This window comes from Leuciscus leuciscus, assembly GCF_965113295.1.
Source record: "Leuciscus leuciscus genome assembly, chromosome: 16".
Lineage (NCBI taxonomy): Eukaryota > Metazoa > Chordata > Actinopteri > Cypriniformes > Leuciscidae > Leuciscus > Leuciscus leuciscus.
Window position 1 is genome coordinate 34,215,800 of NC_138740.1, and position 17,421 is coordinate 34,233,220.

At 37.8% G+C, this 17,421-nt stretch overlaps 1 protein-coding gene across 9 annotated transcripts in view; it reads right to left on the reverse strand.

Moving 5' to 3' along the window:
* LOC309478147 (uncharacterized protein) overlaps window positions 1-17,421 on the reverse strand; it is a 206,570-nt gene that overhangs the window by 44,478 nt on the left and 144,671 nt on the right. Inside the window, exons 1-3 of one of the 9 annotated variants that reach the window (XR_014198830.1) lie at window positions 14,824-14,893; window positions 12,659-13,984; window positions 12,141-12,269 (exon numbers count right to left, since the gene is read on the reverse strand). The exons of 2 other annotated variants lie outside the window; for them this stretch is intronic. The gene's annotated coding sequence lies outside the window, so the exon portion shown is untranslated. Of the gene's footprint in view, window positions 1-207; window positions 3,567-12,140; window positions 12,270-12,658; window positions 13,985-14,819; window positions 14,898-17,421 lie in introns of those variants that run through there. 6 more of the 9 variants (XM_082141720.1, XM_082141714.1, XM_082141721.1 and 3 more) reach the window with 6 other exon arrangements.

Below are 17,421 nucleotides of genomic sequence, written 5' to 3' on the forward strand. Positions count from 1 at the left end.
TATCCAAAGCGACTTACAAATGAGGAATAAAGCAAGCGATTAATCATGAAGAAGTAAACAATGTAAGAAGTGCTCAAAATACAAAGTTTCAGACATTGCTTAGAGTAGCTAAGCAAGACAAGGGAGGGATTAAAAGAAAAGGAAAGGATAGAAGGAAAGGATATCATTTATTTATTCATTTATTTTTTAAGGAGGTTAAGTGCTCACATAAGAGATGAGTTTTCAGCTGATCGTTCCACCAACAAGGAACAGGAAATGAGAATGTTCTGGAGAGTGATTTTGTGCCTCTCTGTGATGGTATCATGTGCCGTCGCTCATTGACCAATCGTACGCTTCTGGTAGGGATGTAGACTCGTAGGAGCGAGTAGGAGGGAGCTGAGCCTGTGGTAGATCTGTAAGCAGGGGTCAATGCCTTGAACGTCACGCGAGCAGCGAGAGCAAGCCATTGCAGAGTAGGGGTGTAACCATACATCAATATGGATTGATGCATCGATCAAACGATAAGATGCGTTGATGCCACACGTTAAATATCGATATGAGGTACCTTTATATTACCTCTATGTTACCTTTATTTATCTCTCTAAATCCTCAAGCAGCGTCCATCTACGCATTTCCTCCAAACCACGCATTTTCTTTTACTCAACATACCATAGAAGACTTCGTCTTCTAAATCCTTAATCACATGTTCCGATCAATCGATGCCACAATATGGGCGACGGTAGTAGCAGCGGTAGCAGTTGCAGGGGGCTATGAACTGCTACAGCAAACACCAAATGCGTGACAAATCAGGCATCTGCAGGTCTGATATTTGTCAAGTATGCTGCAATATGGATATTTTACTGGCTCTGATTGTGCCATGTGGCTGTCCGCCAAAGCAGTCTTACATGGACAACAAACAAACAAAGGATTAGTCCTAGACTTTTAATATCCTCAAGCACATCAACGCAAACTCCACCAAAGTCTGGGTCATCGCTTATCTTCTCAGGCGATTTTTGTCTTCACGGCAGGCCTGCATGGAGTTGGAATCCCTGCTCCTGTTTGCGATCATCGGTCCTCCGGAGCGGCTGCTCTGCACGAGTACATCCGACTTCCACCTACTCAGCCTTCGGCGGAGCTTTCTACTCCACAAGCCGGCGCTTCGATCGGTTGACTACATTGTCCAGGCCGGGGGTTTGTACTCGAACACTCTGGTAGATCAGCTTTTTATCAGCCATTGTCTTTTTCCATCCAAACTATCATTTTTCACCAATGGGTAACTAATGTTAAACCAAATGACTCAAATATTTTTTGGACAACTTTAGGCATATTGCATTTATGGGGACTATATGCACATGCAAATTGCAACAGACTTTTTACTGCTGTACCGCAACCTCAGTGTATGCTTTTATCTACAACTCAAGACTATTTACCCCATCGCTCGAATAATAGCTTGCCTCCGGCGCATGTAGGCAGTTATAGCATTATAAAATGCAGAATTTACTTGCACAACAGCTGCTAGCAAAGATATACGCCATGACTGATGACATGAGCCAATCATAGAGCCGAGCGTGAGCCTCTACTACGTCATCGTTTCTAAAGTCCTCCGTTTTGACCCGTCCAGACTAAAACGCCCTCCGGAGATTCAAAACGAAAAACGGGTCGGCAGCGTTTCTAAACTTCTCCGTTTTGGGTCTCCGTTTTTGCCGTTTTAGTGTGGACGGGAGGTGCAAACGTAGCAAAAGGTCTCCGTTTTTAAACGAAAACGCAGTAGTGTGGACAACTAAGTCAACTTGGTAGCACCAGAGGCTTTAAAATCTGCCACCTAAACTTTCAAAGCCTTGTCCCTAAAATAGTCGAATTTAAAATCATGCTTGCGGAGATGAAGGCACATGTAATGACAATCTCAGAATCATGGTTAACTCCCAGTATTCCTGATTCTTTTCTTTCCATTGAAAATTATGAACTGTATCGTAAAGACCGCACTATTAAGACTGGCGGCGGAGTGGCCTTCTATGTGAGTCAGAATTATGCGCACCAAATATTAAAGTTTTAAACTGAAACTTTAAAACTGGTAGTACATTTTACACCCCAACATGCAATTACCATTATTGTCACCTACAAGCCTCCTAATGTCAGTGTAAATGCTTTATCTCAGCTTTCTGACATAATTAAATCTGTTACAACAAAGGAGCTTGTGATTTTGGGTGATATCAACCTTGACTGGAATGATGGCTCATCAAAATCTTTGAAAGCCACTGTAATGAAAGTCGGACTTTATCAATTAATTAAGGAACCAACAAGAATTGGCAAAACACGTAGCTCAATTCTAGATCTCATTTTTACAAAAATTATAGATGCAGCTATTTCAGATCATTCGCTCATCTATGCAGTTAGGACAATTTTAAAATCTTCAAAAACTCATGCCCCTCATTCCGTACCAAAAATACCAATTTCAAAATGACCACAATTCAATGCGGAAATTAGTGCTACTGATTGGAGCGATGAGATGTCACTGAAAAATCCAGATCAAATTCTAATGAGATTTCACACTAAACTTCAGAAAATACAGAATAAATATACCATTGCCCACAAGGTTCGACCTAGGCAGAGTAAACTACCATGGATAAATTCTGACTTATTTCAATTCCTTAAACAGAAGGCCTCTCTCCTTAAAATGTACAGGTCAATTCGAACATCGGAGAGTAAAAATTATTTCATACAAATTAGAAATAAATGTACTGTTGAACTGCGTAAGGCTAAGGTGGTCTATTTCCAACAGCAGATTACCCTATCTGCTACTAACCCAAATACGTTATGGCAGACCCTTAAGGTCATTACTGGTGAAAATGAAAATAAAAAGAATGTCAATATTAAAATTTCCCTATAGGGTACTCTCATCTCCGATTCAGAAAATATTGCAAGTGCTTTCAATTACTATTTTGTATCATCTGTTAAAGAATTGGCAACAAACGTTGCAACTTCTTCCTCCTCCTCACCTGTTCTCTCTCTAACATCTGATCAGTTCTAATTTTTTTAGATCTCACAGAACAAGGTGATACAAATATTGCGCTCACTAAAAACCTCTCATGCTTGTGATATTTATGGTTTAAACACTTTCTTTTTGAAGACTCATGCTGATAGCCTTATACCTCTTTTTCAGCACTTCATCAATCTTTGTATTAGGCTTTCTATCTTTCCTACTGATTGGAAAACAGCACAAATCACTCCAATTTTTAAATCTGATGATCCTACTCTTGTTTCAAATTACAGACCTATAGAAATACTCCCAGCAATGCCGAAGTTGCTTGAAAAAACCCTCCATAACCAGTTAAGTTCTTACCTTGAAATTAAAGGAGAACTCCGGTGAATTTTTAAGTTAATCTTGATCGTTTTACCTTTGTGAGTACTGTCTATAGAAAAAAAAAACGAACCGGATCGGTGCTTGCAACGCGGAGCTGTTACAGTTAATGCCCAGAGCTCCCATTCAGCTAAAACGGCAGTTATGGGGGCATAAACCTAAATAGTGTCTTTGTGCCTCTTAACAGACACAAAATGCAATTAAAATGTCTGTCCAACATGAACAGGGCCCTTACATGACAAAAAGATGCGTTTAGCAACTTAGCCATTGTTTAAACTCACCTAAATAGTGTTTTAGACAGCTAGCTGAATATGGGGTGAGATTTCGGTCACAATTCTGCGCGCGCAAGATCACATTTTGAGCGTGGAAAAGGGCATTTCGCACGCGCGTGAACTGAGTTTTGCGGAGAAATGTTCGTCTCGCAGATAAGAAAATATTGCGAGCGAACGAAAATCAATTTTGCATTTAAAATAAGTATTTGGATGTGCGCGGACGTGCTCTTTCGCGTGTGCAAAGTTTCACTTTCTTGCTCCTTTCATACCAGCCGTGAGCGCTCTCTAAGCGCAGACGGCTCGCTTGCTCAACACAACCCAGCGTTACAATATGCCATAATTCCAGCCAATCAGAGATGAGACTGCTAAATTCTGATTGGCTGGCTTGAAAACCAATCACAAGACTCCCTGCATCACCTACTGCGGAAGAGAACTATTTTTTTATTTTTTTATTTTTTTTTTATTTAGTCAGTTCAAATACAAAAACATTTCAGTACAATGCAAAAAAAAAAAAAAAAATGGTTACAAAGTATTGACAATACAGCTCAAAATATTTTACCAAAATAATAATAATAATAATAATAATAATTATTATAATAAAATAAACAAACATAAGAACAAATACAAAAATATAAGTATAAAATATCAGGGCATTTATATGTATTTGAAAAGCTTTAATATTTGTATTGTTTTTATAAGCTTTTTATTTTGTGATCTCATGTTTGAAAGAGTTTCAAAATAAATTGTTAGATCAGTGTTATAGAAGGCAATATACCGTAGGAGGTTTTCTTTTGTTTTATTCTTGTCTTATGAATATAAAATTTCGCCAAAATGATAAAAAGATTAATTATATAATTTAGTTTTTCAGAAAAAAAAGGGTTTTTGAAACAAAGTAAAATGTCATGAGGGTCTAAATCAAGACATCTGTTCAATTTTTTTGTCATATCTATTTTAAAGTCAGTCCAAAAAGAAATTGAACATTTATTTTTATATTGCCCTTTTTCTGTCTTCAAGTGATGTGTTACAAAAAGTGCACTTATCACAAACAGCGTGAATACATCTACTAATGGTTGCATTTACAGGATAGCATCTATGAATAATTTTGTAAATTACTTCTTTGACTTTATTAGAAATAATAAACTTATAGGGCATAGTCCAAATGTTGCGCCAAGATATACAATAAGGTTTAAGCCACTTTGATTTACATGGAGGACTGGATCCAACATTAAAGGAGTTTCTTATAAAGTTGTTATTAAAACCTTTATCAAATAAAGAGAGACCATTTACAAAGAGTTGAGGATTTTGTAAAGATGTATTATTGATATCTACATCTGAAAATTTGTTTAATATTAGTATGCCATTAGGAATAGCCTTAATTACTTTGTTAAATTCTTTTTCATTTACAAATAAACCATATTTTGAAATAAAATTAGGGTAGGTGTAAAATTGCCCATTTTTGTCAATTAGTTGGCTAACAATTAAAATGTTGTGTTGGACCCAATTCTCCATGTACAAAGATTTTTTATTATGAATGATATTACTATTGTTCCATATAAAACACCTACTGGGAGAAAAATTGTGTTTGTACAAAAGGGACCAGAAAAATAATGTTTGTCGGAAGAGAACTAGTGCAGTTGAGTAAAGTTGGCAGTAAATTCACAGATTCGATTGTTGTATAACCATCAGGACAGCAGTGATGTGTGAACTGAATTTAGCAACAATACAGTGAATTACAGTAAAGATATGTTTCATAAAAATCATAAAAATTATACATTTACAATTGTATAAAATTTAAAATATATATTTTCCCAAAATAAGTGTTGTAGTATAACCTTCAGGACAGCAGTGATGTGTGAACTAAATTAGGCAACAATACAGTGAATTACAGTGAAGTTATTTAATATTTTCATAAAAATTATACATTTACAGTACAATTGTATATACAATTTAAAATAGGCCTATATATTTTACCAAAATAAGTGTTGTTGTATAACCATCAGGACAGCAGTGATGTGAACTGAATTTGCCAACAATACAGTGAATTACAGTGAAATTATTGAATATTTTTCATAAATAATAATCATAAAGAATATATGCAAAACGATATTTATACAAAATAAGTGTTGTTATAAAAAGAGGTGTCATTTGTGCAGTAACAACGTTTAGCTCACGAGTTATTGACCCGGGAAGTTCGAATCTGTGAATTTACTGCCAACTTTACTCTCAACTGCACTAGTTCTCTGAATCCGCAGTAGGTGATGCAGGGAGTCTTGTGATTGGTTTTCAAGCCAGCCAATCAGAATTTAGCAGTCTCATCTCTGATTGGCTGGAATTATGGCATATTGTAACGCTGGGTTGTGTTGAGCAAGCGAGCCGTCTGCGCTTAGAGAGCGCTCACGGCTGGTATGAAAGGAGCAAGAAAGTGAAACTTTGCACACGCGAAAGAGAACGTCCGCGCACATCCAAATACTTATTTTAAATGCAAAATTGATTTTCGTTCGCTCGCAATATTTTCTTATCTGCGAGACGAACATTTCTCCGCAAAACTCAGTTCACGCGCGTGCGAAATGCCCTTTTCCACGCTCAAAATGTGATCTTGCGCGCGCAGAATTGTGACCGAAATCTCACCCCATAGCTGAAGTCCCGTGGAAACTCAGTTGTAGCCGGAAAAAGTGCGCGTGATTTTTTTTTAGGCCCTGTAAGGGCCCTGTTCATGTTGGACAGACATTTTAATTGCATTTTGTGTCTGTTAAGAGGCACAAAGACACTATTTAGGTTAATGCCCCCATAACTGCCGTTTTAGCTGAATGGGAGCTCTGGGCATTAACTGTAACAGCTCCGCGTTGCAAGCACCGATCCGGTTCGTTTTTTTTTCTATAGACAGTACTCACAAAGGTAAAACGATCAAGATTAACTTAAAAATTCACCGGAGTTCTCCTTTAATAACTGGCTCAGTGATTGTCAACATGCTTTTCGTGCTAAGAGATCAACCATGTCGGCATTACTACTCTTCACTGAACAAATATGTGACGCTCTCAACAAAGGTCACATCACTGGAGCTGTTTTTATTGATTTTGGTAAAGCCTTCGACACAGTGAACAATCAGATTTTGCTAAACAAACTTTATTCATTTAATTTGTCTTCATCTGTGATAAAAATGCTTTCTTCTTTCTTGACGAATAGGTCGCAAGCTATCAAAATTAATCATGTAACATCTCAACCTTCAGTCTGTGATATTAGTGTTCCTCAAGGCAGTATTCTTGGACCCTTACTTTTTCTTGTATACATTAATGATCTTCCTCAAGTGTGTAAATACTCAGAATGCTTACTGTATGCTGATGATACTGTGATTTTTCTCTCTGACTCAAATCCTGACGTCATAAATTCTAAACTATCATTTGATCTTCAGTTCTTACATGATTGGTTGAAAAAGAACCACTTGACCATCAATGTAAAAAAAAAAACCCTGAATGTATGTATTTTCACTCACCTAGAAAAAGTCTCTCTTATATTGATTCTATTACCTTTGCAAATCAAGATCTTGTCATTACAAAGATTTATAAATATCTTGGTGCGTTACTTGACACACACCTTACATACCGGGATCACATTAATAAAGCTGAATCAGAAACTTTGTGTATAACAAGATTAGATCATATCTTTCCTTTTCTGTTTCTGAAACTTATCTACATGCAATTGTTTTTTCAACAATGTCCTACTGTCTTCCAATCTGGTCTCTTACCACTAAGGATTACTGAACCAATAGCATGATTATATAATCGAGCTCTCAGATCCACAGTAATCTTCCAAAGTGGTCCCACCATTGCATTGCACTCACACGCTCAAACGCTTTGACTTTCCAGAATTATATAAACAGTCACGCTATTACATTTTATTTTCAGATTCAAAATAGCACTTCAACACTTGCTGCACTTCTTCCGATACACAATATGAGACCAGTACGCCTCACTAGGTCAGTTTCACAGGCACTTTTTCCAGTCCCTCCATTACGAATACAACCCCGACAGGCTGATATAGCTGTATTCGCTATAACAACCACCTCGCTCTACATTATCCCGCTTATTACATGGCTACCTACCAAATAAATCAATAATTTGACACAAAATATTGATTTAAAAAGGAGTTTATTGATTTAAAAACGATTGTATTGCTTCTAGAGGTGGCACGGTACTTGAAAAAACATCCGAACCGTTTGGTTCGCTTGTCTCGGTTCGGTGCGTCGCACGGTTCGACGCATGCGCAATGTATCCTTGTGCCCGTGCTAATACAATGCTAAATCATAAATCAGATGTATGTAGAATAACATTATGATGTCCAGCAATCGATTTAAATAGTACACTGGGTTAACTTAGACATTTAATGAGATCTACTCCACTATGTTGTTTTTTCACGTGAATAAATACATAGATCAACTGTTTCACGTATGTACTTTAATGGTCCAGTGGTATAACTTTTGCCAAGCGTGTCATAGGTTCTGAGTTCTAATCCGCACTCTTATATATTTTTTTTATTTTTCATCAAAACCGATTATGTTTATCAGTAGTTGTATATCAAGCAGGGACAGATTTGTGTGAATTTTGTTTTGTGATTTCACCGGAATGAATAGAGAGTCTCCTCAACGGATTGAAGCGCGCGTCCGAGTGAAGACTGTGCGGCGTGTGCGCGAGCCTCAAGAGAACACTGTATCAGGGCATATGTACACTGTATGTATGACGAGACACGAGGAGAAATTGACAAAGAACTGTCCGACACAGCCCACGTAGCTCTCACTACAGATGGATGGACCTCCAGGGCCACTGAAAGTTTGCTCACAGTGACCGCTACTCACTATATTACTTCGAAATGGGAAATAAGAAGCTGCGTTTTGCAAACACGCCCCATTTATGAAATAAATAAATAAATAATTAGATAATTAAGCTATATATCATATGCTGAAGTAAACTTTTGGAGTGTTAAAGATTAAAAGAAAAGATAACAACAAGAACCGTACAGAAACGAAAACCGTGACACGAACCGAACCGTGGGTTTTGTGAACCGTGCCACTCCTAATTGCTTCCGCTAAAGAAAATAGTCCGTTCCGTCTCTACGGTTAGAATCCTGCGTCCATAGCAACGCTCTGTTTTTCATGGCAATAACAGAAATAACAGACCGCATTCTACATTAGAATTCAACCAAGCCATGTAATAATGCTAAATAACAATGTCGCAAAACATACCTAAAGATGCAATTTCTTTCACTTTAACTATATAAATAATCAGGATAAAAATAAAAGATTATTACATTAATTAAGGGATTTGAATCGCGAGAACAGTTTTGGATCAGGCATACTACTGGGGTCCTAAACTGAGACTCATCACTTCGTTGGGACTCAGCACTTCACCATTAGAGGTCTGCAAGCCCGTCGGGATCCGACGGGGCCCGACACGCTAAGCCCATTCGGGCCGGGCTCGGGCCATTTTTTTTTTTTACAGATCGGGCTCGGGTCGGACTCGGGCTTATTTAGCTTCTCTCCTTTCATTGTGCCCATAATATACGTGCAGAGCACACGTCACATAATGTGTATGAAATATTGTTATATTTATTATATTATAAATATTATACATCGCCTAAGCAACACAAACGCAATACGCACGCGTCACTCACGTGCATTAACAGGTGACAGTTGACCATGCAGAGGATCAGGGAGAAGTTGGATATTTTTTTATATTTTTTTATTAATATTATTTAACATTAGCCAGTTGGCGAAGAGTTCTTCATTTTTGAACATTGTTTTGAACATTGTTCTTCAGTTACTTAAAAGCAAAGAAAGGTAGGCCGTTTATTTACTTATTTTTGCGGTTGGATCCCGTAGCGCTATATTCTCTACTGCATGCTTATGCTTCTCTCTAATGGACAGTCTGTTCAATATTTGTGGGCATGATTGGTGATGTTTCAGGCCAATAATAAAAGTTTACCTTTTAGTAGCGTGTGATGTGCCGTGTTTGCGTGTAGCAGAGACAGCGCGCATCAGAGAGCGCGCATCAAAGAGCGCGCGCGTCAGAGAGAGCTTAAAGTGATATTGATGTTGGTCTCGGGTCGGGTCGGGTTCGGGCTGAAAAAATTGCAGCCGTTGTCGGGCTGGGGCCGGGTAGGGCTTGAACACCACGGGCCAGGGCCGTGTTAGGGCTGGAGTTTTTGGCCCGTGCAGGGCTCTATTCACCACACCATGGGATTTTTAACGACCACAGAGAGTCAGGACCTCGGTTTAACGTTTCATCCGAAGGACGGTGCTGGTTACAGTATAGTGTCCCCATCACTATACTGGGGCGTTAGGACCCACACAGACCACAGGGTGAGCGCCCCCTGCTGGCCTCACTAACACCCTCTTCCAGCAGCAACCTGGTTTTCCCAGGAGTCTCCCATCCAGGTACTGACCAGGCTCAACCCTGCTTATGCCGAGTACACACTGATTTTCGCTCGCCGACAGGTTTTGTGAGATTGCCGACAAATGCCCGAAATCATAGTCAAATCGGTTAGGGATGTGCACGAATATTCGAAAATTCGATCTGTAATAATTATTCGAAAAATAAAATACTATTCGAATTTAACTTTTTTTCTTAATTTTTTTCACAGTTATAATTAAATGCACTGGGTGGCGCTGTGGAGCCTATTTAACAAGTGGACTGTATTTGATCACATAATAAGTTTGGAATTACTTTTAATCAATTATTAATGAAACTGAGAACTTTAATGAATTAATGAACTTTAATGAAACTATCTTCTGGTAGCAAAATGATTTTGAGACATATGCTTCCTTTAAGTTTCATTGAGGGAGACAGGTTTAAGAACAGAGAATGCAAAGAGCTGTTAGTAACTTTGCACACTGTGTCTCTGCAACGTCTGTCAGCGCAGCACGTTTTCTCTCTCGAGCATGTGGATATTATTGTTTTTCTCAACATGAATGTGAAACAATATAAACACGATAATGCTGACTCGAGTGCATGTGCGTTCTGTACGATAACTGTGGAGTCTGCTTTATTAGTGCTTTTTTCCGTTCATGACTTCGGCCTGCTTGAGCTTAAATGCTTTTGTTCTTTATATTTTTTGTTTACACATATTGTTAAATGTTTTTAACTAAAAGAAAACCTTAAGATGTATAGTAAGCTTGTTGTGTATATTGCCTAATGTAAGCTTGTTCAGAAATGGTGACAAAAACCTAAAAAATAACGTATTTAAATAAACGAATATTCGATTTTTATGAACCCGAATATTTAAATACAATATTTTTGAAAAATGCCCATCCCTAAAATCGGTGCTCGTTCACAGGAGTGACAATCACGCAATGTGAATTATCAAAGACGCAATCTGAGAGAATCGCAGATGAGTCGCCGAAGCCTGTGAGATATTTGGCATGCTAAATATCTGGACCCGTGAATGTGTTCTGACTGAAAACTACATCGCCGATGACCTACAGCCAATGAGAGAGCAAGATACAGGGCAGCAGGGAATTCTTGTCGGCGATTCTTTCTTTTGTAAAGTCATGCAGTGTGAAACCCCCTGTCGCCGATCCATCGTGCAGTGTGAACACACCAGCAACTGAATGTTACCCCAGATAGTCGTGCAGTGGGAAAAGAACAGTAACCCGACTACTCTGAAAATAGTGCATTGTGAACTCGGCATTACAAAAAAAATTTTTTTTTAGGTTTGCTTTTACTTGACTTTTTTTTTGTGTGTGTGTGTGATGTATTTTAATTTGTTTGTTCTATTATGTAAAGCGCCTTGAGAAGCTGCTTTAAAGGCACTATATAAAAAGTTATTTTTATTATTAGCTTCAGTTTAGGGCTGAACAATTAATTGCATTAATTGCAATTGATTCTCTCCAACGATTCTGTATCGATTAAGATAATTTCAGATTTATGTCTGAGCTTAGCTTTAAACACAGATACGTGATACGTGTGCTTTATAAACAACCGTATTCTGCTTGCTTCTAATTCCTCTGTCTCACACACACACACACACACACACACACACACACACACGACACCACTCGAACCTTTCGAGAAATAATCTTTAATAGAGTTCGGAAAAGTTGAAGCAAATTACAAGGACATTCGGGGGATTCATTGCACAAGATATGAGATAGCCTAAGTTATGCGCGGTCTGCGTGATGTTACTTTTTTAGTGCGCGGTCTCGCCCGCCGGTCGGTATTTTACTTACAAATGTTCTACGAAGGCATCATATGTTTTGGAATGCAGTTGGCTTATATATTAAAAATATGAAAATCACAGACAGAAGCTGCTTTCAATTTCAAATACTCACACGCGCTTTGTGAAGAGTGCTTGAGCATGCGGCTGTGAGCGACTCCGTCTACGTGGTTAAATGTACTTGCATCTCAAAATGCTTTTATGACGCGAAATTAATGTGACGCAGTCAGTTATATCTTAAGCTATTAAACAGACAGGACAAACCACATCTTATCATTTCAAAAGAGATGAAAATGTTCAGACAGCCTACTCTTAAATAATGAAAGCACACTTTGTTTATTGCTTGTAATATTTTTTTCCCCTCTTTGTTATTTGTTTTGAAGCTATATTTGTTAAAATTATTAACATGTAATTGTATTAATTTAGTTTTTTAATGTGTAATTATTATAAGTGGCCTACTTATAATTATGTAATTAAATATTTTAAGTTTTATTAATAAGATCAATTAAAGAAAAAAATGTGATCGGCTCATGAGGTGCCTAAAGATTCCCTTCCCTATTTTACAAAGATTTATTGCTTGTTTTTGTTGAATAAAAGAAAAGATAAAGAGCTTAAAAAATAATCGCATATTAAATCGCAATCGCAATATTGGTAAAACTAAATCACGATTAGATTATTTTCCAAAATCGTTCAGCCCTACTTCAGTAGGCAACCAATCTAGGGCTACAGGGTGATATGGCTGCTGGCAAACTTGATGAGATAAACAGAGGTGTGACGTGGGCCCTTTTGGGCTCGTTGAAGACATAGGGCCCTATTTTAACGATCTGAAACGCAAGCATCAAACTCGAAATGCAAGTAACTTTGTGGGCGGATCTTGGGCGCTGTTGCTATTATACCAGCGGGATAAATGACTCTTGCGCCCGACGCAAATCTAAAATGGGTTGGTCTGTTTCGGTAGAGACAATTTTAGATACTTTTGAGCCTAGTTAAAAAATGATAACCAGCACATGGTTACGTAGCACAGTTTTGAAAAGTTGAACACCCAAAAAAGTTTGCTTAATTGCAGAAAAAAGGTGTTTGGTAGTGACGTTCCTTAAAGGGTAACTAAACCCTAAACCAACTTTTTTTAGTTAATGATCTGTAAGAATGGGGCTTTATTAGTGCTGTTCATTGATTCGAGTAACTTTTTTGACATTTGGGTATAAAGTGTTTTAATTCTACATTATATGGTGTAAAAACGTCTGAGTGCTGCCCTCTTCAGGTTGAACGGTGGCTACTGCAGTTGAATTTTCCTATTGGATGTTTGCGGTACTACGTGACGTAAGCGGTACTACGTGACGTAAGCAGGTTCCAGCTCACCACGCCCCTGGTACGAGCTCACCACGCCCTAGGTACGAGCTAGCGTAGATTTATCTGTATTTAGTACAGTGGTCAGGAGGGTACATAGGTGTAGTGTTGCTGGTTGCAACAGCACTGCTGGACTGCATAGCTTTCCAGCAGACTTGGAAATTAGGCACCAGTGGTTGCATGCACTTGGCCTGGAAGACCGTGAGTGTGAAACCTGCATTTTACGCGGAATTGCTATTCCAACGCAACAGAGGTGGAAATGGGCTTCTCCACACAGCTCGCGCTGAAAAGCGATGCAGTGCCAAACGCTGCTCCTCCTGCATGGACACCACCACAGCGGCGTCTTGATGTAAGTGATTATATATATTTTCATCACAATTTATGGTTAGGCTAAAGTTAATCCTCTGGGGTCGACAAACGCGCCAGCGCATTTTGCTGGATTTTTTCACATAGCGGCAAAATATGAAAATGCCTATAGAGAGCGCGCGCTATTGACATCAACTCGATAAAACTCATCAGATGCATGTACTTTACGTAGTCTTACGACCCTGTGAGTCACTCTCCATTTTAGAGAGTCTGACAGCAGGTCTCAGGTGCACGCCCCCCCCCGCTCACGGTTCGTCCCCTCTATCTCCGCTGGGGTCTGCCCACTTTTCTAGCATTTTTCAAATATTGCCAGTGGGTGGAGTCAGGCTCTGACCAGGGGTTTAGTTACCCTTTAAAGTTACACAGATTTTCAGACTTTTGAACATTTCCCTCAAAATAATGGTACCCATCTACAATGAAAGAGAGGCTATGAGAGAGAGGGACACAGGAATATTTCCTGACAAAAAAAAAAATAGGGATGTGGTTAAAATCAGTCTCAGCCAATGGACTAAAACACATGAAACATTTCGGTAGTGACATGAAAATGCGTAACACATTTTTTTTTTTTACTTTAAGTTTCATGATTTAAAAATAAAATATAAAATGTCGATCTTTATATTTAATCAAAACTATTTTGCACATAGTTCATAATTTAACATACAGTTTAAAAAGTTTAATATTACAATATTAACTAAACTTGTAATTGTTACGAATTTGATGTGTGAAATAATAATAGGATGTTAGGTTAATTGTTCCCAGGATGTTATACCTGAGAGATCGAGATTTATTTTCAAACACTTTCTCTAAATAATGTCAAACAAATAATGAACTTATCTTCTCAAGAACTGTCATTATCAGAAAAAGAGCTCTATATTTCCAGCACTGTTAAACTATCAATTCTTCAATTCAGTTCAAAGAAAAGCTGAAAGGAATATTGATGAGGGTTTATTGTAATCAGACATCGATTAAACCTGTGAATGTGTAGACAGACATTTAACTTAAAAACTCAAGTTCTGTGGGTCAAAAAAATAGAGCCCTGCTGACATTAGTTATGATTTATCATTAAAAAATCTGTTTACCAGATTTCATTTTTTCATTACATAAAATGAAAATAACTCATAATCTTCACCAATTGCAATGTGAAAAACCATTCAGTAATGTTTACGTTTCGCGAGCGTAGTGAACAACATCAGTCGGTTCATTTCGATTTATTTCTGAGTGATTCACTAAATGACTGACTCGTTTAGTCGTTTGGATTTAGATTTCTCCTATTAAATGATAAATAAATGTACTCACAGTCTGAAACAGCAGATTTAGAGCAGAATGAACGGCTGTGTACCACTTCTCGTGTTTATGTCCCCTTCCCTCGCTCACTTCTCTTCTTCTTCTAGACTCGGATGTGTGTCATTGCTTCGGTTACTCGAGCGCCGCTACTGGCGGAACTCCAGCGATGGGAATTCTTTACATTTAAATTTAACAGGCAATGCATCACGATAAAGTGAAAGTTGCTCAGATATCGTAGCAGCTTATATCCAAACGTTTTAGAGTGTCGTTCCCCTGAGGCATTTTCATCGTTCTGCGTACCCCCTCTCTTCCTCTTAGACTACAGTCACACCTTTTTCATTAAGGGACAATATTTGCGGCCTTAAAATTATTTTCCCAATATATTTTTCACCTTTATAAATGTATAATAAGTAGCCTAATGCGTTAAATAAATAAAAATGTTCAATAGAGTAACATGCAATGATGGTAAAAACAAAGTTATACTTTTAAATATTAAATTAAATTAAGTCACTCTCTTAATGAGTCAATGAGTCATTCATTTAGTAATGAAGCAAGTAGCTGTATTTATGAATGGGTCACTGAATCCTTGACTCTCACGATTCGTTCACGAAAAACCGCAGAGTGCTGCAGTTCTGCTGTGGCTTTCGTTGGAACTATTATTTTGTTGCAAAATAGAGCAAACAATACTGTTAATACTGTGTTTAAAATGATCACCTAATATTACCCTTTTGTTTGTGTAACTGTTGTATAAAATCAATGTCACATTTGCAATTGTGTGGATATTAGGGAAACATTGCATTCTTGCTCGTATAATATCAACATTAAAAACAAGAACTCATCTGTGTGGTATGTTTTTGTATCGAAGAGAGTTTGAGTCTCAAATGGATCTTTATTGCACAGTCTGTCTCTATATGTTCTTCATGCTTTATTGCTAAATCTCCACTTTTACAAAGGTGCATTGTCGAGAACGGCAGTAATTTACACAATTTGCTAATGCAGCAGACTCTGCATGCAATCTGCACTCTGCTTGTGTGGATTTTGAACACGAAAGACGATGTAATTTGATTAAATGTCATGTATTTACGGCATTTTACCTAATAGAAATACATGCTCAATTTTATTTTATTTTAAGGTTGGGATAAAATTAAATGAACGGCAAAACCCAGCATTTTGTTCGCGTAGTGAAGTTTTGAGAAACTAGCCGATCTTGAAAAGTTAAGAGGAAGCAATAGTATTATTTAAACTCCGGAATGAAATAGAATATATCTTTATCTGTGTGATTTCTCACTTGCATATTAATGTTTCCTTTATGAAACTCTTTACACATTTTTGCATGAAATTCTTTTTAGTCTGTGAAATTCCACTAATTTAAACTAATTTACAGCCTAACACAACACTGTAGGACTGTATTATGTAAGGGATAATGTACATCCAGCCAGTTGTTATCTGAATACACCCCCGACAGGGTGATGAGGTCTTGGATTAGCCTGAAGGGGGTTTATTCGCAGATAACAACCGGCTGGATGTACATTATCCCGCTTATTACACGGCTACTTGCCAAGTAAGTAAATAATTAGACACAAAATATTGATCTTGATTGATATTGATATTGATTGATAGTCTAAATATTTTATTGATTAATTTAGTTCATTTATATATATAGCCAATCTGGAGAAAACCATGAAGTCATCGTCCAGCTCAGTTCAGTTCTCATATAATGGTGTCAATGGAGGCAGATCAATAATATTGTTGAATATTAAATTAAATGTCCCCAACTAAGCAAGCCAAAAGCTAATGGTGACAAAGGCGAAGGAAGGCAAAAAAAGGCGTCAGCAAGGAACCAAAACTCCATCAGTGACAGAATGGAGAAAAAACCTTGGGAGAAACCAGGATCAGTCGCTCAGTTCCCCTCTGGCCAAAGAATGAACAGTGTATGATTATGATTCAGGCAGCATTACAGGTCAGAAGTCAGATTGGATCAGAACATTCAGAATATTAACCAGTTCCATCTGGTTGAAGATTGCGCATTCTGGAGACGAGTTTGTTGAGGATCAGTGCCGATGGCTGTCGTGTTGACGAGGCCTTCACAGGGGAGAGTCTAGTTAACAACCTCGGCTGACACTTCAGGAAGTATGGAATTAGTTTTCACTGTTATGCTGATGATACTTAGCTCTATATTTCTTCACGCCACAACGAAACTCACCAATTCACAAAATTAACAGAATGCATAGCTGATATAACAATTTGGATGACTAGTAATTTCCTACTACTTAATTCTGAAAAAACAGAGTTTCTCATTATTGGGCAAAAAACCTCTGCACGTATTAACCCAGAATACTGTGTGCTCTTTGATACCAATCTTTCATTTGAAAGTCACGTGTCTAGTATCTGTAAAACCGCATTCTTCCATCTTAAAAATATATCTAAATTACGACATATGCTTTCAATGAAAAATGCGGAACAGTAAGTTCATGCGTTCATGACCTCAAGGCTAGATTATTGTAATGCTCTACTGGATGGTTGCCCTGCACACATAATAAACAATGTCCAGTTGGTCCAAAACGCAGCTGTAAAAAAAAATGTTTGATCAAACTATCACCAGATTCACAC